This window comes from Fukomys damarensis, unplaced genomic scaffold (assembly GCF_012274545.1).
Source record: "Fukomys damarensis isolate Sample0158 unplaced genomic scaffold, DMR_v1.0_HiC HiC_scaffold_6, whole genome shotgun sequence".
In the NCBI taxonomy this organism is placed as follows: domain Eukaryota; kingdom Metazoa; phylum Chordata; class Mammalia; order Rodentia; family Bathyergidae; genus Fukomys; species Fukomys damarensis.
Window position 1 is genome coordinate 15,813,581 of NW_022900918.1, and position 25,916 is coordinate 15,839,496.

The window sequence follows — 25,916 nt, forward strand, 5'->3', positions numbered from 1 at the left end:
AAAAAAAAAAAAAAAAAAAAAAAAGTAAGACTAGCCTGGCCAATTTCTTTATAAGAACTAATCAGAAATGATTTTACTGTTGTTTCCTGGAAAATAGCATATTTCCTGTTGTATATCTAGAACAATTTTTCTTTTCTTTAAACCCTATTAAATTATCAAAATCTTCTTCTGCCTGATTAAAATTATTTTACTTTTTTTAAATGAGTGGCTTACTAGTCAAAGCATTATTTTATATCTCCTTATGTCCCATCTTAGTAGTGTGCCAAATAGATGTCAAGTATATGCTGTTAGACTGAGCTTTCTAGCTCTCTAAATTTTTCTTTCTATGGTGCTTTTGTTACTTTCTTCATTGCTGAGACAAAATACCCAACACCCCAAATTAAAGGAGGAAACGCTCATCATAGTTCATAGTTTTTGGAGTTTTGGTTCATAGTTCACTGGCTCCAAGCCAGGGTGGAATGACAGAAGACCATTGCAGAGAAAAAAACAGTTCATGGGAGGCAGAAGGCAGCAAGGTAGCAAACAACAGAGTAGTGAAGCAGCACCAGACAGCTGACCTTCTTTCTGGCCCTTTATGTTCAATCCAGGCTACCCACCCTTAGAGCAGGTAGCTCTTACACCCAGGGCCAGGCACCCTTATCCCCAGCATCACATCCTTAATCCCAGCATCACTCACCCTAGATCCAGCCCCCTCTGAAATGTCCCACCTATGAACACATGAGGCTTTGGGGGAGATATCTAGAAACATATAATTTCCTTGATGTTTAGACTCTCTCTTCTCTAGACACCACAGGCATTAGCATTGATCTCTATCTGTAAAATAATGCTCCTTTATTTCCATAGTCATCCTAGACTGTAAGAAGGCCAGTGGCACACTCAGTCCATGGTGGCAGGAAAGAGTCTTACTGCCATAGACTCCTCCTAATTTATTAGCTTTTTCTTTAATTTAGAAAATTACTGTCTTGATTACCTTGCAGAGATCCTCTTGATGTTGTAATCCCTGAGCTTTAGCTGAATCTACACATCCCAGCTGCTAACAGGGTCCTAGCTGCAAATGAACTCATTGGCACTTTGCAGGCTTTGATGTCACTTCTCTTTGGATGATAAGCCCCCTGTCCTGATCCATACATTTGGATTCATTCAACCACAGACCAAGATCAAGAATGCCGTACCTCTTTAGACCTGGTATGCAGACTAGATCTAACATGAAATCGGTCTCATTTCTCCAAGTCTTTCCTTACCTCACCATCAGGTAGGGATGTTTATGCCTTCTTAAAAAACTGAGATTATTCCACTTGTGAATTTTTAATTCCTTTCTCATACCATCTAAATTACCATGAGGATATCACTGCCTATATCAATCACTTTCCCATCACTGGGGCAAAATATCTAATACTTACAGTTTAAAGGATGAGAGAATTATTTTGGCTCACAGTTTCATTGGGTTTACTCCATGGTTGGCTGACTCTAAGGCAGAAATGGCATGGTAGAAGGGCTCTGGAGGGGGGAAAGCTGCTCACATCATGGCAGTCAGGAAGCAAAGAGAGACAGGAGGAACTGGGGGTAAGAATACACCTGTCTACTCACTCATTCCAACCATATAATACTTCCAAATGTGAGACTTTTGACAGACATTTCACCTCTAAATCATAATACTGCCTGAAAGCTCCCTTTCCCTTTTGTTATTTTAACAAAAATTTTCAAGAACTTACTCTTTTATCCATTTTTTCCTCTATACCCATTTTTACTTATTGGTATAATTAGACTTTTGTTATTTAATATTTCTACCTCTAATTAGTGCTCTTATGACCCTTTTTCATGTTCCTTATAGTCTCTTAGAAAGGTACTCATAGAAATTGGGACATCAAGTTTGTGACAGGTAATAGCATTGCACCAACTTCTTGGATAAACTGAATCAATGAACATTCAGGGATGGTATTTCATAGCTCTCTATATTTTCATGTAAAGGAGTGCCTTGGACTTGCAAGCTACTGGTAGACCAAAGAAGGTTAAGTACATAACACTGTTTGTCAATTCTCAAGTGCTGTGCAAACATAGTTATTCAATATGGTTGAGCAACATGGTGAAAATGGCCATACTGCCAAAATTGCTATACAGATTCAATGCAATGCCAATTGAAATTCCAACACTATATTTCACAAAACTAGAAAAAATAATCCAAAAATTCATTTGGAACCAGAAGAGATCTAGAATAGCAAAAGCCATCCTAGGCAACAGACACATAGCAGTGGGTATAACAATTCCTAATTGAAGCTATACTACAAAGCCACTGTGATAAAAACAGCATGGTACTGGCAAAGAAACAGACCTGAGGATCAGTGGAACAAACTGGAAGATACAAAAAAACAAAAAACAAAAAAAACTCCAGATGTACTCAGCTACCTCATCTTTGACAAAGGAGCTGATCATCCTCACTAGAGCCAAGATAGTCTCTTTAATAAATAGTGTTGGGAAAACTGGATTTCAACCTGCCAAAGATTAAAGCTAGACCCTTATCTTTCACCAGGCACTAAATGAAAATCCAAGTGGATTAAAGATCTAAATATTAAAAAAGAAACACTAAACTTGCTGCAAGGTAAGTTAGACAGAATCTTTAAAGACATTGGCATAGGAAAAGACTTTATGAACAAATCCTCAGTAGCATGGGGACTAGCAGAAAGAATCAACAACTGGGATCTCATCTTACTAAAAAGCTTCTGCACTGCAAAACAAACCATCAGTAGAACTAAGAGACAACCTACAATGTGGGAAAAATTTTTACCAGCTGCTCCTCAGACAAAGGGCTCTTATTTAGAATATATAAAGAACTCAAAGCAGCCAGGGATTTAGCTCAGCGGTCCAGTGGCCTGCCTTGCAAGGACCCAAGTTCAATCCCCGGTACCAAAAAAAAGAACTCAAATCAGCACCCCCCAATATAAAGACCTGATTCATAAATGGGCATCTGAAATGAACAGACATTACTCAGACAAAGAAGTAAAAGCAGCAAATTAATACATGAAAAAATGTTCCACATCACTGGTCATTCGAGAGATGCAGATGAAAACAACACTGAGATTCCACCTCACACCAAAAAGAATGGCTGCTATCAAGAAATCAACCAATAACAAATGTTGGTGGGGTTGTGGGGAGAAAGGAACCCTTCTCCATTGTTGGTGGGAGTGCAGACTGGTGCAACCACTATGGAAATCAATATGGAGATACCTCAAAGAGCTGGGACTAGAGGTTCCATTTGACCCAGCCATCCCTCTGCTGGGTATCTTTCCAAAAGAATTAAAAGAATCATATCACAGTGACATATGCACACCTATGTTTATAGCAGCACAGTTTGTAATAGCTAAAACATGGAAACAGCCCATTTGCCCATCAGTTGGAAACTGGATAAAGAAGATGTGTTTTTTCTATAAAATGGAATACAACTCAGCCATAAAGAATGAGAAATTAGAGTCATTCTTAGGAAAATGGACACATATTGAGGATATACTCCTAAGTTAAATAAGTAAGTCACACGTGTGTAAATACCAAATAGTTTCTCTGGTGTGAGAATCTATAATAGTACATAAGATCCTAATAAGATAACTGACAATGTGAAATAGGAAGAAAAGGGCTAAAGGTTTAAAGAAAGTGGGAAGGGTAGGGGAAAGGTAAAAAGGGGAAAGAAAAAAATATGAGAAAATGAAAAAATGGAAATAAAGTTCTTGTAAATGGGGATGGGAGGAGGGAATGAAGGGAGGGCAGGGACAAGAGGAAAAAATGAGAACCAGGACCTGTCATGTAAAGTTACAAGATCCCAATGATGAATGTAACTGTACTGTATACCTGAAATGTACCAATAAACTGAAAAAAATATGGTTGAGCAATGTGTATTTATTACTTTTGACTTGTAGCATGATTTTAGATTTACTTATTCTCTTATGTATTTGGTTCAAATTTCTAAGAATTTAGGTATGAAAAAAACTTTCTTTTTTAAGTAATGTAACCTCATCTCTGTGTTGAGATCCAAGCTACCTAGTAGCAAAAGATTTAACTTTTATCAAATTGGTGTTTTCTCACATTTCAGGATTTCCTTTTTTCATTTTCCCAGGATTCATTCAGTTCTGGTAAGTGTTATCAGAGCCTCACTCCTAGGAAAGAAGGTGAGAGAGAGCCTCTAGACTTTTGGCTGCCATCAACCTTGGTTTAGTTGTCTTTCTTCGGATGCCTGAATTCCCACCAGCTTCTAGCTGTACTTAATGCATCCAGCTCCCTCCACAACAGGGTCACAGCTTCTCTCTCTGGCATTATTTTCCTTTTATGGAGAGATTTTCTCTCCTTATATCCCCTTTTTCCTTTCTATAACTTCTATTAGTTTGTTATCTACTTTCTTTCTACTCTGTATATGAACTATTTGTTGCTATAGTTAATTCCATAAGCATTGTGCTGATCCAGTTGCATTATAGTACACTCTGGGCACTTTGGAAATACACCAGATGCAATATTAAATTCCTTGGTCTAAAATAGAAAGTAAGGAGGCAACTATGTCTGTGCATAACCCCATGCAAGCATCTGATGTTAAGGCAATAGCTGTCCTGTATGTCGATACATTTTCCTAATAAAAATTTATGAATAACTCACATTTATGCAGATGTTACAATATATATTAAAATATATTACAAAATATATTAAATTACTACAAAATATATTAAAATAATGTTTGCCTTCAAGTGGTTTAACTGCTCAGAACATGTGCCTGTATTTCTGGTTCATATAGGTTAAACCTAGATTTATGCCCACTACTGAAATGACAGATTCTTAGATCCTATTTTAATTTTAATTTCACAATTATGAGTTGAGAAAAAGTGGACCAAAATGTTATCACAGAAAATATTTTGTCTCCTTTTTGTATATAATTTTCAGAGTTCCCAATGCCTAAATACATATATGATGGAATAGATATCTATTTAAATAATCAAATCTTTGAAATATCATTTTATGTATACTTTGTTGGTAGTTCCTTTGCATTGACACTAGTTCACTAGTTGCCAGTGGTGTCCATCATTCACCAGGAAGTTAGAGAGACTCAGGAATCAAGGTAATTGATAAAGCTAGAAAGATGTGACCAGGCAAATTGCCAAAGTTACTTTAAAAATTGTGACATTCATAAGATGTAAAATTGTAAAACTGGAACCATTTATTAAACAGTTGATTGAGTATCATGTGTGGATTCTATGTTTGTTAATAAACAGCTTCTCACTTGATCGTCATCTTTGGTGACCAATAATTTCCCAGTGACTACAAGGGGCTTCTGAATTTGAAGATATATAGCATTATTGGGCCAGGGATTTAGCTCAGTGGTTCCACCACCTGCCTTGCAAGCACAAGGACCCGAGTTCGATCCCTTGTATCAAAAAAAAAGAGATAGCATCATTTGTCATCGATACATGGACTGTCAATGATTTTCTTTTTGAGACTTTCAATTTCAAGTTATATTTAAGAGCTTGGAGAAAAAGAATCAAATGATTCCTGTTTAACTTTACTTATTACCTGGAAAACAATTTACTCTCAAAATGAAAATATATTTGGTTTTCCATGTCATTATCAACAGGAATATTATCATTACTACTGCTGCTTCTAATTATATTTAATTCTAACTCAATCAGAGTCAGCCAAAGCAGAGATGTTATATGAATAATGTTCATTTACTTCATTATATATAGTTATAGGAAAATATGGTGAATAACAAGAATGCAACTAGTATTATGAACTAGAGATGATGGGTGGGAAGGGATACTCAAAGGAGCTATAGCGAAATTGCATTTCACCGCACGAAGATTTCACCTCTATAAAAATCACATCATGATTTTGAAATATCCTGAACTATTTTGTATGTAGTTTGAAGTGCTCTCAATTTAATATTGAAATAGTAATCATTTCATTAGTAGGCTAGCTTTATAACTAAGTATTCTACAATCAAGAGGTGAAATATTATTTTTATTTAAAATTTATTTGTAAAACTAAAGATGAAATGAAAAAGTGATCATGTCATAGACTATAACTGTCCTTCTTTTGTAATATATTAGATGCCTAATTCCTTAAGAAAAAAACTTAAACAAAAAACAACCACCCTTGTGAGGATGAACACTAGATATTACTTTCCCCTTTAAATTCACAGAATTATTGATGGAGAATTTAAAGTAAAAGAAAAAAAACTAAAGAAAGAGCAAAAGCTTCAACTCATTTCAAAAATTTTAAATTACAAAATATAAAAAAGCAGTGCTTTGCTAGATTCAAAATATGCAGAATGTTTAGATGTGGTTTTCATTATAGAATCCATTGCCTTTTCATTTATGTGGGATTTCCTCACAAGGCATGTTGAAGATTCCCCATTCTTTGGAGATTGTTAATGTTCACAGCTTTTTAAAGATAGAGCTTTCTGAAATAAAAAAGAAAAATAAATCAAATATAACTTTGGTTTGAAATAAAAGCTATAAGATGTTGACAGCCAAACTCTGAATATGCAGCTCTGAAAAAAAAAATTGAAATTTGACCAACTACTTTAACCAGAAGATCACAGCATTACTTTCAAGGCTAGCTGAAACACTGCATGGTTCTATACTATTCGCAAAGAAGCCGAGAGAAATTGATTAGGTTCAGCACGGCCAGTGCACTCCCAAGTAGTTCATTGCAAAGTAATGCATATTGAAAAAGACCATTTAAAGTTTCCACACACTAATGGGTGTGATGGGCTCAGAATTAGCTGGCATCTCTTAGGAAAAAGATGTAGGCACCATTATGAACAGCTCAATTAAGATGTCTACTCAATGGGCTACATTGGGCCAAAAAAGCAAATAGACTGCTTGGATAAATTAATAAAGGGAGAGATAATGTGGAAATATTATAATGGCCTTGCATAAACCTTGATGAGTGAGGGTAGTTTCAATGCCTCTTGCCTGTATTCAGACAAATAAATCAGCTTCTCCCATCATGGATCATTTGACTCATTTCCAAAGCATCTCTCTGGGTGCCATTTTCCTGAATGGGAGGCAGTAGCCAGGTGCCTTACAACATCGAAACCATCACTCTTACCACATCTGTTTGGCTGCTGGTGCCTTTGGATAGGATCTATTCACCTTTTTTTCTTCTGACTCAGCTTAGGCAAACTTCCGGCTTGTTTGTAGAATAAAAGTAGGGAAGAGAAACTGTGGTGGCACACAGAAAACTAACATTATGAAAACAATGTTTATGTATATATTCCATGGATTTATAATAAAATCATAGAGATAGGGCCAAAGAGTCAGATATATTGGGATTTCCCCCCAATTAATAAAAAACATTTCTCCCATGGTTATTTATAATAAACTTATTTCATCAAAGCTATTATCTTTTCCTTCCAAAAGCCCTTCCCACCAAAGTAAGAAGAAAACATAGATACATGTATATCTAAGGCCAGCATGATCAGAATCCTTCAAGCCACTTTCTATGTGGGAAAATTTACTCTCCTTTGAAACACCTATAACGCTTTAAAAGACCTAGTAAATCTTGTATTTTTAGAATTATTTGGAATTCTTGCACATCTTCTCATCAAGGTTTACACATATGTACAATGACTGTGTTACTTTTGTGTTTATGTATATGTCCTTAGTTTCATGTTACACACTAATTATGATTTCTCCCAGTGGCTTGTTTGAGAAGTAAATATCTACACAAAAGGCTGAAAGTGATGCATTAGAGTTGCCCCATGTTACCGAATAAGCAAATAATAAATAAGAAATCATCTCATCTGATTATGCAATGCTTGAAACACATTAAACCAAAATTGTTATCATCTTACAACTCACATAATCTTAAAACAACCAGGGAAACACTTAAAACCTAAGACAAACACACACACACCCAAATCCTACAAAACTGAAATGATTTCAGTGGTTTGTCTGAACTCTCTAAACTGCTAAATTAATGCATAGTTCACTGAACTGGTACTACTGAAATTGTCTGTTACTGGTATTCCAACTCAATGTTTAAAACCTTTCATAGCAATTTGGTATTGCCATGACAACCAAGAACGTGATTTTTTTTAATGGAAATATCAGTCTAAAATAGATTGGGGATTAATAGCAAAGAGATAAACAAAGAAAATGCTCTTTGCACAGGTTCTTTGAATACTGGGACCTAAGTGCTGAAACCACTCTCTCTGGACTAATGATTCAGTATTTCAGTCAGCATCTCCATTTTAAGTTTTAGCCTCTGAAGCTCCAGGTAAGATAGAAAATAAGCAAATTGATATGAAATCAAGACACAACCGCATGGGAAATACTGAGATTCACCTTCCCAAGCTTTGACATATAAATACGTTTCAACTTCCTACTTCCCTCTAGTGGCGTTTGGGTCATACAGCTGCGAAGGGCCAGAGAAACACCAGCAAAGCCAAAATCGACCTAGTGTCTTGCATTCCTCTCAAGATGGAGGATAAAAAGCTTAAATTCTTCTTGGTATTCTTGTTTGATCTGTGTTTATTTATGTCTGTTTTTAATTTGTAAGATTATCTACAGTATCTTGCTATCAACAGTAAAGAACTATGATCTAAAACACCAGTAATGTATAGATATAGGCACAAATGCATAGTAATTACTAAATACTAAAATCATAACTATTAGGTACACAAATAGAGGAAAGGGGATAGAATACCACACAGATCTAAATGATAAAATAAGGAATTTTTTGTCGATAATTTATAGTTATTTCACTTTGAAAGAGGGATGCTTCACCGACTACTTCTATCAGATGTCAAATAGTTAACATCCACTTATTAGAGATGTGTTTACCAAAATGTGAATGCCGAGTTGGGTTTAAGTGTGGCCCTCTAAAGCTTATCAATAAAGGAGATGCAAAACAACATTGATTTCACTGCTGTCAAAGTGCCCATGCTTCGATCCATGAACGTACTGACTCCATTCCCAGAACAAAATCTAACAAAATTTACACAACACAACATCAAATGGCTTTTGTTTTGCTGTCTGTGACCATCAGACAGAATGATTTTTGAGTTGTGTCAATACATCACTTTTGCTGAAAATACCACATTTCCTGTCAAAGCAGTGCTAGGAAAATAGTACAGATATATTTGATAAACAATTCTTATTTTCTCTTGGCTAACCATATCATATTTATTCCCCCAACACAGTTGTACTAAGAATTTGATCTGTTCATAGGGGTGGGGGTGAGAAAGGAAAGTAATATTGAAAAAATTTTAATTCTTCTAAGACCGTATATTTCACACTTATATTTAGTGACACAGAAAAATGTATTGACAAGTGGTAAAATAATACTCATAATGTGATTCTATTTTTCTACCACAGATGGATGGGGAAACACTTAAAAGATTCATATTTCAAAGATGTATGAAAATCATTGTCTAAATGGCAGTATTATCAATGCCTTTTGTTTTTGCTTTGTTATCTAATATGTGTGTGTCACAAGCATGGATTTCCTGTCCTTAAAGAAAAAGTAAGAAAAACAAATGCTTTCATCAGCCTCTGAGATCGTAGGTTCTGCTTGCGATATTTCTATAGAGTCCTTAAAAATACTCAAAATTATGCTAGGATATTATGACAGAGGACACAGAAAAATGGGAAAAGTACCTCTTTTCTTTCCGAAGTTACACACTCTTCCAAAGTGTCAGCAGAAGATAGCATTCAGTAATCAAATTACTGCAAGAATATAAACTTGAATAAAAGTGCATGCGAAATTGCATAGCACTGTCTCAGAAGTAAATGCAAACTTCTTAAGTAAATATTTTTTTAAAAAAAGAAAAGAACAGCAAGTATAGAGAGCTTGAAGGGGTCCAGCTGATTATCTAGGTAGTAGAACTACAAGTTTTAGGATCAGACATTCCTGGATTTGATTTCTGCCTCTACCACTTGTGAACAAATTTCTTAACACCTTTGAGTTACAGTTTCTCTTCTGTAAAATGAGAACAATAATAACTACCTCAATACTAACTACTGACCGCAGAGATTTTAAGTAGCTACACACCAGTCTTTACTAAGAGTTTCATCACAGTGCCACACACATATGAAACACTCAGTAAACAGTCACTATAAAAATCATCACTATCTAGAAAGGAGATTTCATGTTAGCCCTTCCCAACTCTTTCTATGACCAACATTTTGGCCACTCCTGTGCCCTTCCCTTGGCCTTTCTCCTTGCTGGACCCTGTGATGGGTTTTTATTCCTGCACTTCTGCATCTGCACATTCAAGGGAAGCTATTTCTTTCCTTTAACTAATGCTTCCTTTGGGGGAAATCAAAGGCTGCGTATTCCACATTCATCATAACCAAATGTCACTGGATCTAGTGCACCCAGAGGAAAGAAAGAACACAATATTGGAATTTTAAAAACTTAAATATAATAGCAGTGTTAATCAGAGAGAGTAAGATCATCTACACAATCTACATTTATTCATGTGTTTATTTGATGCTTTTACTTCTTTGTTTGAGAAATATCTGCTCATTTCAGATGCCCATTTTTTTAATTGGGTTTATAAATTTAGGGGACATCTGATTTTTTTTAGCTCTTTATAAATTCTGGAGAGTAGACCTTTGTCTAAAGAACAGCTGGTAAATTTTTTTCCCACATTGTAGGTTGTCTCTTAGCTCTGTTGGTTATTTATTTTGAAGCACAGAAACTTCTTAAAAAGATGAGATCCCAGTTGTTGATTCTTCATGCTAGTTCCTGTGCTACTGAAGATTTGTTCATAAAGTTTTTTACTATGCCAGTTTCTTCTACCTAACTTACCTTCCAGCAGGTTTAGTGTTTCTGTTTTAACATTTATATCTTTAATTAACTTGGATTTTAGTTTAGTGCATGGTGGAATATAGGAGTCTAGTTTTAATCTTTGGCAAGTTGAAATTCAACTTTTCCAACACCATTTATTAAAGAGGCTATCTTTCCTCCAATGAGGATGGTTGGGCTCCTTTGTCAAAGATGAGGCATCTGAGTATGTCTAGTATTGTATTTGCATCTTCTAATCTGTTCCACTGATCCTCAGGTCTGTTTCTTTGCTAGTACCTTGCTGTTTTATCACAGAGTCTTAGTACTATAGTTTCAGTTTGTGATTGTGACATACCCTGCCATGTCTGTTACCTAGAATTGCTTTTGCTATTCTATGTCTCTTCTGGTTCCAAATGAATTTTTCTATTGTTTTCTCTAGTTCTGTGAAATATAGTGTTGGAATTTCAACTGGCATTGCATTGAATTTATATAGCAGTTCTGATAGTATGGCCATTTTCACTATGTTGGTTCTTCCTACCCAAGAGCAGGGGATATCCTTCCATTTTCTTATATCTTCTTCAGTCTCTTTTTTCAGAGTGCTATAGTTTTTAGTGTAGAGGACTTTTGTTAGATTGATTCCTGGATACTTTTTTTTTTGGATGCTATTGTGAAAGGAATTGTTTCCCTAATTTCTCTCTCAGTGAGTGTGTTATTTGTGTACAAGAAGGCTATTCTCGGCTATTCTCTCTCTCTCTCTCTCTCTCTCTCTTTGGTGCTAGGTATTGAACTGGGGCCCTTGCCATTGCAGGGCAGGTGGCAGAACCACTGAGCCACATCCCCAGCCCCTAGAAGGCTATTGATTTTTGAGTGTCGACCTTGAATCCAGCTACTCTGCTGAAAGTGTTAATTAAGTCTAGAAATCTTTTGATTGAATTTTTTGGCTCTTCAGTGTCGAGCATCATATCATCAGCAAATAAGGACAGTTTAACTTCTTCCTTTACTATCTTTTTTGGTTTAATTTCTTTCTCTTGTCTAATTGCTGTGGCTAATGTTTCCAGAATTATATTGAAGAGGAGTGGTGATAATGGTCATCCTTGTCTTGTTCCTGATTTTAACATGAAGGTTTTCAGTTTTTGGCCATTTAATATGATGTTGGCTGTTGGTTTCGCATAGATAGCCTTTATCAAGTTGAGATAAAGACCATCTATTCCAATTTTCTGCAGGGTTTTTATCATGAATGGGGATTGAATTTTGTTGAATGCTTTTCCTGCATCTATTGAGATGATCATATGGTTTTTGTCCTTGACTCTGTTAATATAGCGTATTACATTTATTGATTTATGTATGTTGAACCATCCTTGCATCCCTAGGATAAATCCAACTTGGTCAGGGTGTGTAATCTTTTTGATGACCCTCTGTATTCTGTTTACCAGTACCTTATTAAGGATTTTTGTATCTATGTTCATTAGTGAGATTGGCCTGTAGTTTTCTTTCTTAGTTGAGTCTTCCCTGGATTTGGAATCAAAGTAATACTTGCTTCTAGGAATGAATTTGTATTGTTTTCCTTTCCATTTCACTGAAAAGTTTCAAAAGTAGTGGCAGTAGTTCTTCTCTAAGCATTTTGTAGAATTCAGCAGTAAAGATATCAGGACTTAGGCTTTTCTTTGTTGATAAAATTTAATTACATTTTCAGTTTCACTGATTGTAATTGGGGTGTTTAGAATTTTTTTATCTTCTTCATTCAACTCTGGTGATTCACATGTTTCCAGCAATCTGTCCATTTCCTCTGTATTTTTCATTTTACTGGAGTACAGGCTCTTGAAGTAGGTGTTGATGATTCTCTGTATTTCTGCTGGATCTGGTGTGACTTCACCTTTTTCATTCCTAAATGCATGGATTTGAGCCTTTTCTTTCCTTTTTTGATAAGGTTGGCTAAGGGTTTATCAATTTTATTTATTCTTTCAAAAACCAACTCTTCAAATCTTTGATTTTTTTTTTTATCGTTCTCTTAGTCTCCATTGTATTAATTTCTGCTATGATCTTTATAATTTCCTCCCTTGTAGGAGCTTCAGGTTTTTCTTGCTCTTCTTTTTCTAGGAGTCTAAGATTCATCATTAGGCTGTTTATTTGAGCTTGTTCTGTTCTCCTAGTGTGGGTGTTCACTGCTATAAATTTTCCATTTGGAAGTACTTTCATTGTGTCCCATAGATTCCTGTATTCTGTATTGGCATTATCATTTATTTGTAGAAACTGACTAATTTCTTCTTTAATTTCCTCTGTGACTCATTGATTGTTCAAGAGAGTGTTGTTCAATTTCCTTGTGTTTGTGAAGTTCTATGGTTTCTCATGCTATTGATCTCCAGCTTAATTGCCCTATGGTCTGATAATATACATAGGATAACTTGAATTCCATTGCATTTATTTAAACCTGTTCTATGAGGTAGTATGTGGTCTATTTTGGAGAAAAATCCATGTGCAGCCAAAAAGAATATACGAGGTGGAACACTCTGTAGATGTTTATTAAGTCCATTTGTTCAAAAGCTTGGCTGAGTTCTAGTATTTCATTGTTGTTTTTTGTCTAGATAATCTGTCTGTTTCTGACGGTGGGGTATTGAGGTCCCCCACTACAATAATATTAGTGCTTATGTGGTTTTTCATGTCCCTTAATATTTGTTTTGTATAGTTGGGGGCATTAGCATTTGGTGCATATATATTTATGATTGTCATCTCTTCCTCTTGGATTGTTCCCTTTACAAAGACGTAGTGACCTTCTTTGTCTCACTTAATTAGCTTTGGTTTGAAATTCACTTTGTCTGCAAAAAGATAGCTACCCCTATGTTATCTGGGTTCCTGTCACATGGAGAACTGTTTTCCATCCTTTTACTTTCAGTCTGTGAGTTTCTTTTTGAACTAGGTGTGTTTCTTGTATACAGCATATTGTTGGATTTTGCTTCTTAATCCATTGTGCCATTCTATTTCTTTAGATTGGTGAATTGAGGCCATTAACATTGGTGGTTATAATTGGTATGTACTGACTTATCATCATCATGTTGTTTTTCTGTTTTTGGCTTTTTTAATTCCCCCCCCTTTAATTTCTTGCCTTGCCTGCTGGATTTTCTCTGTTGGTCCTCATGGAATTGTAATCTTCATTGTCTTTTTCTAGGATATTACTTAGAATTTTTTGGAGTGCTGGTTTGGTATTCATGAAGCTTCTCAAGTGTTCTTTTTCATGCAAGTGTCTTATCTCCCCATCAATTTTGAAAGCTAGTTTTGCAGGATACATCTGTCTAAGTTGGAAGTTCTTTTCTTTTAGGATTTGAAATACTTCACTCCAGACTCTCCTTGACTTGAGAGTTTGGGTTGAAAAGTCTGCTGTGATTCTGGTAGGCTTTCCTTTGCATGTGATTTTTATCTTTTCTTTAATTGCTGATAGTATTTTGTTCTTCTGTTGAGTTTCTGAGATATTGATTACTACATGTCTAGGTGTAAATTTTTTGTGATCATGGCTATTTGGAGTCCTACAAGCCTCACTTATATGTATGTAAAATTCTTATGCTCTGTTTGGGAAGTTTTCTGTCATTAATTCTGTGAACAGTTTTTATGTCACTTCTACTTCCTCCTGCTTTTTTGACTCCTGTAAGTCTTATATTATTCTTTTTTGCATCATCTAAGAGTTGTTAGATTGATTTCTCATGTTCCCATACTTTTTTTAAGAGATCCCTCTTTTCATGGTCACTGACCACCACCCTGTCTTCTAAAACTGATATCCTATTTTGAGATTGGCTCAGTCTGTTTTGTATACTTTCAATAGAGTTTCTAATATCCTGGATATCTGTTTGAATCTATTTCATGGATTCCATTTCTTTCCTATGTTGGGTATTCGTGGCTTCTATCATGGTCCTGAGCTCATGTATTTTTTGTATCTTTTTTTATTCTAGAGTCTCTAATCATGTCTTACATTCTTCCTACCAACTCTGTAGTTATTGGGAAATTATTTCTGTTTTGAATTTTTGTAGAGCCTCATTCATCTGTTTTGTTACTTCCTGTGCTATCAGTTCAAGATGCCCAGGTGGTTGATTATCATACTTTTCCACCTCATTTCCTACAGAATTTGTCTTTAATGTACAGTCAGCCTTTGTCTGTGCTTGTGCCTTGCTTGAATGTCTTCTCATTTCTACTTTTGTTGTTGGTACTGTCCTCTGTTTAATTCCTGGATTAAAACTTTGATCTTCCTGTTATAGCTTGTCTTTAGGCTTTGAGTCTCTAATAAGTATGAAGCAATCTCATTTTCATTATACCAGGAAGGACAACTGATTAAATCAATCACAACACCTTAACCCAAGTCATATAATTAGCACACAATAGCATCATCTTAGAATAACATCTTAGAAAACTGATAGTATTTGATAGTTATTAATCTATCACCTTTAACTGTGTGAATGAAATCAACATCGAGACTAGAGCTCAGAACAATGGCCTCCTGTGCCTCTGTGGTATGAATCCAGGTACCAGCCCAGCAAGGAGGCCAGAGGCAAGTATGGGGTGGGGGCTGGGGGGTGGGGGCTGCAGGTGCCCACGTGGCAGTGCCTCTCACTGTTCCTCTGCTGAGGTCAGAGTGGTGGGGCTGTGGTCCCAGGCAAGCTCCACGCAGCTGCTCCATGCACCATTCTTCTGCCAAGGCCTGGAGGGGTGGGACTATCTATATAGAGTGTATATTGAAGGCATGGTAATAAAATGAAATGAAATGCTCTTCACTTAACTATAAATAAGTAGGTCTGAAGTACTACATACATGAGCCCTGCTAGACAATGGAAAGAATAAAAGGGTATACTGACACTTTGGAATCTAGCCATTCATCGTATCATCTTCAGCAACCTTGATTCATTAATCTAGAAATGGATATCATTGATTCATATATCAATTGTTTTCAGTCTCTGGTTAAATGCTTTTTGTATCTGGATTCATTTTTTAGGATCTGATTTGTCATATGGCCAAAATTCTCACTAAGATATCAATAGGTAAGACTGAAATTTTATTACATAGTTGATAAAACCTAATCTATTCCCTGAAAAAAATAAATCAGCCAATTTTCATCTTAATCTGAGAAGCCAATAGGAAGTCCCATTTTTCCTTAAAAGGTAAACATGTCTTTAATTTTGGCCTTTGTAAAGACCTATTTTTTGATTGAAATGTGTTCAAACAACCTCAATAAAGGACTATGATTGACATTGTGTCTTTCCTTCTACTTGAGAACGTAACAGCTTTGTTTGCACCTTATTATAGTTAGTACACATTATAAAATTATGGAGGAACAGTTATTAAAATGTAGTGGCTTTGTTTTACATTCTGTTGGCATATGAGGCACATATTAGGCAGCTTTCCTGTCCCTAAGACACAATACCTGACACCTAGGACCTAAACGACAGGTTTAATTTGGCTCACGGCTTTAGGGAACTTGGTCCATAGTCAGATGACTCCAAAGGAGAAACATGAAGAGACAGAGTGGTTCAGCAAAGATATTCAGTTCATGGCAATGGAGAAGCAGAGGAGCAAAACAATCCTAGAGAAGAAGGGCCAGGGACCAGCTTTAATACTAAAAGTCACCCAGACACACCCAGAAATGTACTTCACTAATTTCCTAGGCATCTCCCAAGCCAATCAAGTAGACACAATTAAATCTAACCACAATAAGCCTACAGTTTAGTGTTTAGTGTAGTTAGACTGTTGGGATCTCAGCTACAGCTAAAAACATCTATTCCTTAGTGATTACTTACTATGAGCCAGATGTTTTCTAAGCATTTAACAGATACATCACTTAATCCGTTATACCCTTTGAGGGGATTTTTATCGTCCTTATTTTTAAAATGAGATAGTGAGGTATGGGATTAAGCCACATGTCAAAGTTATACAGCTACCATAGTGCATGATGGGGAAACAGCCCCAGCACTCTGGCCTCAGGTTTCTGCCTCATGACCTTACCTATTCTATAACTTGTCCCCTCCTTTATTCTGCTCCAGGCCATCAACAATCCTCTTGATTACATCACACTATTTGCAACCTATGTCAACCTCAAGGCACAAGCTCTTTCTTTATATTCAGTTCTAGAGTTATCATTTAGTAAATCATGAGCAAGTGAAGTGACATTGCCTACCATCATTCTTTAAAAATTCCTCTTGGTTGGCTTTATTTCCATCATCACCTCAATAAATTACCTCCTAAAACTTCCAATTATTTTCTGTCATCAAGTAAATTAAAAATTAGTTTCTCAAAAATGTATCAGGCACTCCTGCCTGCAGAATAGGCATCACTGGGCTGGGTCCACTTACACAAGAGGTGTTTTTGGAGGTCATGGATACCCCTGTTGGAGAGGCTGAAGTCTGACCTCTGCCACCTGTTTTATGATTCTTACAATAATGAGGCAACTCTAATAAGAAAAAAATCTATTTGTAGAAAACTAGAGAAATGGGGAAATTTTTTTTTCTTGTTTGTTCTGTTTCAGATTTCCAAAATGACATGGCTTCTCCAATAAAATGTAGCGTAAACATCTTGCAACTTAGGGCTAACCCCAGGCAAAAACATAAACTAGATAAGCTGCATGCTTAAATGCTCAAAGCCCTTCTTTCCATCTCTGTTTCTATTCTCTCCGATTCTCCAATTTTTAAAGCTCTAGTAGTCCTCCCCTAGTGAAACTTATTTTTCAACGAATATATCAAACCAGCAATTTTAAGGAAAACTACTAGTGTTCAATGCTAGAAAAATTTAGAAACAGATTTTTTTTTCCCAAAAATATTTGATAAAATTTTTTGTTGGTTTGTCCTTTGGAGTCAGTAACTTGTAACAGTTCTCAACTATCTTTAAAATGTATATTCCTGTAATTAAAATATTTTATGTCCAGAACTTTGCCATAATTAACTTGTGAAAAACTCACAACCTGTAAGAAGGTGGCATAGAATTGCTTTAAGAAAGCTAAAAGGAACAAAAATATGGAATTAATTATTGTACAATCTTACACTAAAATAAATTGTCATTATGATTATATTTGGGAAATGCCTTATTTCCAGTAAAGTCCAATGATTATTTGTATAGAAGAGTAAAATATTATGCTCGTAAAAGATGAAACACTGTATAATTCCTTAGAATTTAAACATTAAATCTCTTTGGGTAAGAAGAATATTTTTCTCCTTTGTTTATCTGTATTTTGTAGTTCTTAATGTCAGCATGGGCTATCATTGTAACAAGAATGAAAGAGGGTTTGATATTTTGTTTTATTTCAAGAAGAAAGGTTACAACTTACCGTAGCCTAAATTATGGATATAAGTGGCTGTATTATTTTAGTCTCCACTTGTGAAATAAAACTTCTTTCCCTTCTAGATATGGACCAACTAGCATTTAAAACAATACGCAAAGGATTTTTCTTAACAGATACCTTTTCAAAGACATTGAAGAGCAGCTGCTTAGAGATCCAGCAGGCTATGTGAAAAGCTGAAACTTGCCACAAGTGCCTGCTTACATTTGGATGTACCCGTGAAGATATGTATTCCTGAAACCCCAACAGCCAGCATGCTACAGCCTTCCCAAACTGTATTTAGTAATATATGGCATATGCTTCCCTTACCTGTAGGTAGTAAGTTATAGCTCATCTATATGGTGTAGGAGCTTTAGAGGGGAAAAAGAAAGTCACCTTACAATATGTTGAAATTCTTAGCAAAGTACACATAGTCATTCCAGCAGATCCCCAAACAAACTCTGCCTGATCATGAATGCAAGCATGTCTTTGCTCAGGCTGTAAGGTCTTCCAGCCTAGGGTACTTCTGTCCCACTTCAAGACCCAGTTCAAATATCTCCTCCTTTGTAGACACTGCTCTACAGCCTCACACAGCCTAGGGAGTGGAATCAGGATTAATTCCTTCCTTCTGTGAGCATCCACAATGCTTTTTCCATACATTGTTGCCAGTTTATCGTCCAGAGAAGAGGAACAGGACCTTAGTGTTTATCCAATCCCTGACATTCATTAGGCAACATATTTATTATGTGCTTTTACTTATCCACCTTATTATGTTATCTCAAATGCATGGAATATTGTTTTCACCTTATACTGGAGGAAGTAGAGTCTCAGAGAGGTTATAAAATTTTATCAAAGTACCACAGCTGTAGCTATGGACTGAATTGTGCCTTCCCGAGATTCATATGTTGTGCTTTATCATGTGCTTGGACTTGAGGCCTAAGGCCAGTTGCTGGGTTTAGTTGAGGTTATAAGAGTGGGACCCTTGCTGGGTGTGGTGGTGCATGCCTATAATCTCAGCACTTGGGAGGCTGAGACAGGAGGATTGCTGTGAGTTTGAGACCAGCCTGGGCTACAAAGTGAGTTCCAGTCTCCAGTGTAGTTTCAGTCTCAACTACATAGTGAGACCCTGTCTCAAAAAACAAAAAACAAAACAAGAGTGGGACCCTTATGATGGGATCATTGTCCTTGCAAGAAGAGGTACAGAAGAACCTGACTGTGTTGGTCAGGTTAATTAATTTCTCTTGTACTTTGCAAGTTTTTGTTTGGAGCAAACCATTTCTGATGGTCATGTAGTAAATCTGTGCAATGGTCTAAATGGCCGAGAGTTTACTGTATGATCTGGACAGTGTCTAGAATGTCGTGGGCATTAGTGGAGCTGTTTGGTTTAAGCAGATGAATTTTTCTTTCAGAATCAGGTGGAAAGACTGGGAAACTAATCTTTTGAGGTTAGCTACTTTTACTACAGAAATCATACTTGGAGAATGAAAACAGGAACGATGAGTTGTAAACAGTTAAGCTCAACTAGGCAATCATTTTTAGAGCAATAAGTATTAAAAATTTATTTAAAGAATCTTATTCAAAGCATAGGTGGGGACAGGGATTTAGCTCAGTGGTCCTGCTGCCTTCCTCAAAAGGGCAAGGACCAGAGTTCCATACCCAGTACAAAAAAAAAAAAAAAAAATCAAAGCTTAGGTGATTCAGTGAAGTGATTTTCAGAAACTATAATGCTTCTATATACTCAATTCAAGTGTTTTTTGAGTTATAGCAAAGTTTCTTTGTTCCATCATGTTCCGATTTTTAAATTTGTACATAATAATGAAAATTTGAAAAACTAACAGGTTCTTTATCCTTTGCATTGGTGATATTGTTGCAAACCTAATGACCTATTATCGATTCCACTTCCCTCTCCCATAAATTGAAGGGGTGAGTAGCAGAGAACCAATCTTGAGATTCTTTTCAACTTTTATACCCAGGGATTCTACTTCTATAGTTGTAGCGACGTGTGAAGAAAGAGTTCCACCCCCTCACCCTTCTCTGTCTTTTAAAATTCTACTTTATCTACAAAACTCAACTCCATAGTTCCTCTATTTCTTCACGCAGTTCTGCATTATCTATGTTGTGTTTCTCAACATCGAGTCCACAGAGAAGAATCAAAATTAGTCCCTCCCTTCTATGAGTATCCACAGTGCTTAGGTATTATCGCTAATGTAGAATGGATCAGGGTGTATTATGAATAGTAACATTCTAGTAGCACCTATTTTTCTTTGTTCCACCCTTTTATCAGATCCATCCATACTGGGAAATGCTAGAAAGTAACCAGGAGGGGACGTTTGTTTTATTTTGTTTTGTTTTAGATAATTTTTACTGTGTGGCCTAAGGTGGTCTTGAATTCCTGGGCTCAAGCAATCCTCTTCCTCAGTCTTCTTAGTATCTGGGACTATAGGCATGCACCACTGTGCCTGGCTTCAGTCTTGGCTTTTCTGTTTTTCTCTTTTCTCCTCCTCCTTCTCCTTCTTCTTCTCCTCCTCCTCTTCCTCCTCCTGCTTCTCCTCCTTGTCCTCCTTCTTTTTTCTCCTTCTGTACTAGGGATTAAATCCAGGTCCTTCTCACTGAGCTGTATCTCCTACACACACATGCTTTTTTTTTTTTATTTTGAGACAGGGTCTCACCAGGTTGCCCAGGCAGGCCTTGAATTTATGATCCTTCTGCCTCAGCTTCCTTCAGTGCTGAAATTACTCAGTTCTGGGCTACCATATGGGGCTTTCCAGTTAGCTATCTTAATCTGAAATAGCAAGGTATAAATTATTCTGAATTACTAAAAAGTAAAATGACTAAAGTTCAGCATTTTTGAAGAATATAACTTTGAATTTAAATCCATTCTTAATTATAATATGCACAGTATTTTTCCTTTCTTAGAGTGATTAGTCACATTGTTATTTCTTTTGCACTTACATCAAATACTGTTTTATTTTAATAGTACTTGTGATTCTGTTGCATTCCTTATAATTCCAGTTTCATAAGTGCTAAGGGAACCAAATTTCAAAATCTTCTCGTTCTTATTAGTTCATTTTGTTAGCTATAACCTTTTACAAAACCACCCTCCGTAAATAAGCTAGGACAAGAATTTCAGAGCGCCACATGCACCTTCCCATCAGCTTCACGGCCCGCAAGCTGAGAGTCAGCAGTCGCCAGTCCACATCTGAAAACCTCTGTGATCAGAAAGCCACTGACTGACTATGACTGGTATATGAAGACAGTCGGGCCTCATCTATCCGTCATATCTTCGCTAAGATTTCCCCTCCTTTCATGGCTATTCATAGAATACTATCTTGCCAAAGAATAATATTTATATACCTTCCTGCAGAAAGATACACCACCGTCAGACACCAGCCTTGTACTTGTTTCCATAGACGTATCGCTGTGTGTGAGTGTGGGAACTTAAATCATACCCTATTAGCCAATATTTTTTAAAGATACAAATGTGAAGGGAAAAAAGACATAAGAAGTAAAGTAGGTAGGAAGAAATCTCATAAAGGAGCCATTAGGGGACAGTGCTAAAAGATTAAAGGTAAATATATATTATGAGGCAAAGTAATAAGGTGGTCAGGCACTCTTGAAATTAAGTTGAAATGGAATATACAGAGATGAAAGGAAATTAAATATGAAACCTTGAGATACTTATTAAGCCGTCAGTGGGAATCTAGATGATGATGTCACAACCAGGAGAGAAAAGACGACTCGAGCAAAGTTGGACAAGATCCAGTTTGTGCTGTAGATTTATGCAGTTAATTTTGTCCCCTGACTGCATTCAGATGAGCATTTCTCCTCGACATACACCAAGAAAATTGCTGCATTATAGCTGTGTTAATGGTAATCAGCATGCTAATGAGCACCAGAAGGTCGTTACAGCAAAGAGAGGTTCAGAGATGTATAACCTAGAGGAAACAAGAACGTAATTCTTCAGGGAATGCAAGTGTCTTGTTTGTAGGTCATAGATTATTTGTTTTGGTCACTGCATTGCACAGGGAGTTTAATTTAAGCAGGAAAAAAAAATGAAGCTTTTTGAATTGTGAGAGCAGCCTAGCTTAATTAAGAAAAGTAACACTAGATAGCTTTGAAATTGTAGAAGAAAATAGAATTTTTCAGGAGGGCTAGGATAGTAGTGCTTTCCAATGTGGAATGGTAGCTATGGTTATGCAAAATGAGAGGCTTTTTCCTTTATTTTTTTAAGTCAGAAAATGCTTTGTAGCTCTCTGGCAAGGACAGGGTCAAAATATCAGGGGTGAAAATGTTCAGAAATTAAGTCACAGTGTGTGCAAACAATTGCAGAGTCTTGACCTTCTGGGAGAATGAGGTAATAAGTCATTGTTTACTGCAGATATGTATTATGGCTTCAAAAGGTTAAGTATGTATTGATACTGACAAAGACGAGTACTCAATCAGGAATGCTGCTGTTACTGCTTATTAAAAAGCTTGAGGGCATCGATGCTGTGCACACTTAGGTAACACTAGTTAGTTGGAGTATTTTCCCCAGGAACTTCCTCCCTGCCAAAGATTTAGGGAACAACATTAGCTCATCAATTCCTATTTTGTAGCAATAGAAACAAAAATCACAATGTTGCACGCTTAAATCAACTTGGAGGCTTTGTGTTTTTAATGAGTATTTTTAAATACACTGCTTTACTAGTATGCTCTTTGGGTGGGTTTTATAACCTTCCCTAGAAGTGAACAATGGTAATAATTTGCATTTCATTTCCCTTGTTTGCGAGCACATGGAATTTGTCACAGTATTTCAAATAAATGCTTTCATCAGCTTGACAGTTGATAGGTAGATGGATGTAAATGTATATATATTCATACACACATGATGGTCTGTATCGTGATATGCTATACTATGACATAATTAATGACTTCTTACAGTTGCTGACCTAACACTGCCCTAAACTGAGACCCCACATATATTCTTTTTACATTTTCTAGTCTCCTCAAATAAATATATACCTCTGTGAATCAGAAATTTCCTTTGTTCCACCTTCATAAATTGGACACTAGACTGGACATTAGAGGGCCAATTCCTAAAACTTCCTCACTGTCAAGAAAAATAAACTTGGAGTTAAAACTAGTGTTTCAATTATTGAGGTCCCTGCTACAATCTTTCCCCAGAACACTGAGACTTGTATCTGCTCACAAAATCCATGCCTTCTCTACAAGATAAGTTAGCTAAGGAGAAGTAGATTTAGATGTCAAATTAGAAAAAGGAAAAAGGAGGACCAAAAATAAAAATGCAAGGTATCTGGAAAGGGAGGGAAGGGAGGAAGGGAGGGAGGAGAAGGCAGGAGAGGAGAGAGGGAAGGAAGGAAAGAAAGAAAAGAAAGGAAGGGATTACAACAATGCAGAAGAATAAATAAGGTACTTAATAATCTATGACTAGAACGGTTTGTGTTAAGGAAATTTTTTTTCAAAAAAACCTTTTTTCCATGCATAAAAATCTCTGCAATGGTGGTAGAAACAGAAAATAATTATTGTTTCTTTTTTCTCTCATTGAGTTTATTGGTACATTTTAGGTATACAGTACAGTTATATTCATCATTGGGACCCTGTACCTTTACATGACAGGTCTTGGTTTTCATTTTTCTCCTTGTCCCTGCCCTCCCTTCACCCCCTCCCATCCCCATTTACAAACACTTTATTTCTATTTTTTCATTTTCTCGTGTTTTTTTTCTTTTCCTTTATTTCCTTTCCCCTACTCTTCCCACTTCCCCTACACTTTTAGCCCCTTTCTTCCTATTTCACATTGTCAATTATACCATTAGAATCTTATTAAAATGATTATTGTTAAATAAATATTAAACCAGAATGTGATGCAAAACTTGGTCCATAAGAGACTGCAGAAACAGTTAAGAATTATTCCTTCTTACATAGCTAACCAGATGCAACCCAATGAATACATATTCTCAAGATAAACAATAACTAATCCTCAAGTAAGAAGACTTGTCCCATTGCTTACCCTGACTTCACCTGAAAAGTAAACTACTATCTTTATTACATGAGGTGATTTTGTAACATGGAACAAGATCTATTTAAATCAGTCTCCTAACTTCCAACAAAACTAAGAAAGAAGCATTTGTTCCTTTAGGATTACATTTCAAAAAATAGGCTGCCAAGTCCTAGAGAAAGACATTCCTGGGTCACAAAGCTGACAAAAAACCTATATGGTTTTCAAAACAATTCACATGTTTTCTGAAGGGAAGAGAAAGTATGTGCAATTCCCAGTTTTCAAAGGTAAAAGCCATGAGAAAGAGGAGGACAGGGTAAATTCTTCCCAAATGTTAAGCAGGGAGAATTCATCTTCTTATTTTAATTTCATATTTTTCCTTCAAGTGGCCACCACTGACTTTTATCCAAAATAACTGTACTTGGTTTCCTGAGCTTTGTGACTTCTCTAGATAATCGTAGCCCATGCACGAGGCTCCAGTAAAACTGTCCTGCTTCAGAGAACCTGGAGCCTGCCAGTTTGACATTACAGGTTTTCTCAGTGTCAAGCTCAGTGCTCTTCTAACTTTGATGCATGGAGGGATCACAGGGGTCCTGGGCCAGTGGAAACAAGGAAGGGGCCAGATTTTGTACTTAGAACCCACTTCCAGGGTTGCCTGCCTCTGCACCTTCTCAGTGAGGACAACTGCAGCTGCCTGGTGGACAACCAGTTCTCACCATGTAAAACCCAGCCTACCAGGCACAAGGCTTGGAGCTGATCTTTGAGCCTGCTTTTAAATATTCCCCCCCTTGGTGGTGGTGGTGGTAGGGAATCCCACAAATGAACAAAAGCTTTACTAAGACAGTTAAGGTGTTTCTCAGAAAAGCAGATGCCTCAAGCCTTGACAGAGGATCAGAAGGGCATCACAGACAAGTTTCTAGGTTCTTTTGCATGAGCCAAGAATTGGATGGGGCATGCAGCAGGAAGTACAAAGTAGCAAAGTTTCAATTAGACAACAGTATTCTCAGAGGGAGCAGTTTCATGCTAGTGGAAAGGAAAATGATATCAGTGCTTGATGGCTTTGTGTTTAAGAATTTAAAATATTGTCTAGACTCAGGTGTCGTCCCTCACTGGCCTTCTAGAGAATGTTAGTTAACACAATTGACAGGGAGCTTAATCGTGTCAGCTATATACAAGCACATGTCCTTTCTCATAATTCATTAGGTTGTAACTGGATGTAGAAGATGCATGAAACTTCAATGAGGTCCAAGTGAAGAAAGGTCACTGAAGGTCACTCGGGAGGATCTGGCAGAAGGTAGTAGGCCTTAGGACAAAGGTCAGGCCAGGGTTTGGCCCTGGGACATTTTCTGGTTCAAGTGAGTGGAAGGGAATGGTCCATCAGTCCCAGTTATACTATCTATAGTAAAGGAATATCTCATTTAGCTCCAAAGAGGAAATCCAAGCTGCTCTTGAACACTGTGGGTTTATAGTTAAGGGGGGACACTTCATTGTTAGATAATTCATCACCATCTGTGAGGACAAACAATCTGCCACTTCATACAGAGGTAGGATAGAAGAAATTTGTTTAAAGGCAGAAAGGAGACAATTACAATTATAATTTTAAAAATAAAAACTGAAGTTTCAGGACAGAAGCCCAATTTAATTTTTTTTTTTTTTCTCTTTCTCCCAGAACAGAAGGAGCCTGGGCAGTTCCTTTTCATCTAAAAAAAAGATTCGGCTATTCCCTTTTTCCTTGCAAACTGTCCTCTTTCACCTGGGAGTAGACCATCATTTTGCTTATAAATTAGGCTTTTCCCTTGGAATAGACTCTTACCTTCCGGTGGGTGAACACCCTGCAACCAAGACCAAGTCTACAGGTTATCAAATTCT